This window comes from Brassica oleracea, chromosome C3, assembly GCF_000695525.1.
Source record: "Brassica oleracea var. oleracea cultivar TO1000 chromosome C3, BOL, whole genome shotgun sequence".
Classification (NCBI taxonomy): Eukaryota; Viridiplantae; Streptophyta; class Magnoliopsida; order Brassicales; family Brassicaceae; genus Brassica; species Brassica oleracea.
This window is the reverse complement of record NC_027750.1, coordinates 39,876,404-39,877,168: the sequence shown is the minus strand read 5'-3', so window position 1 is coordinate 39,877,168 and position 765 is coordinate 39,876,404.

Below are 765 nucleotides of genomic sequence, written 5' to 3'. Positions count from 1 at the left end.
TGGTGGAACTCGCAGAAGGTGTTTTCGTCATACCCTTGATTGCGAGTCCATGTGTTGCCCGTGGTCCGACCCTGATCCGAGTTGATCGCATAGTTTTGCGCCCCCTGGAGATCTTCCCCCTCGTGATGGACGTACTTGCCGTTACGAGAGTTCTTCTTTTTCCCTTTTGGGTCCACGTCTTTCGAGGATGGTCTTACCGCCTTATGTTTTTGCGATAAGACTTTAGTTTCCTCCTCTACTATGATGTAGTCCGTTGCGTTGTGGAGGGCGTCCTGGATCGTTCGTGGTTTCTCGAGAGTTATCCACTTTTTGAATTTCGACTTGTACCAGAGCGTCTTTCTCAGCGCGTCAATGGCCACTTTATCGCTTATCCCACTGACCCTTGACATTATCAGCTTGAACCGACTGATAAACTCGCGGAGGGGTTCGTCTTCCCTCTGGGAGAGACTCCAGAGGTCAACATCGGAAGTTTCTCTGTCTATGAATACAGAGTATTGCTTGAGAAATTCCGATGTGAGCTGTCGGAAACTCCCGATGGTGTTACGACAAAGGCGTGCAAACAATTCAAGTGCTGCTCCTTCCAAGTTTTCAACGAACAGGCGGCAGTAGCCGGCATCCTTTTCGCCGTCCTTAAGTCTAGCTCTTCCCATCGCGATGTGGAAAGCCTGAAGGTGCGCTTTTGGATCGGCCGTACCATCGTACTTCGGTACTTTGATTTTTCCCGGATCGGACACCCTCATGTCCGAAATGCGATTGGTAAAAGGG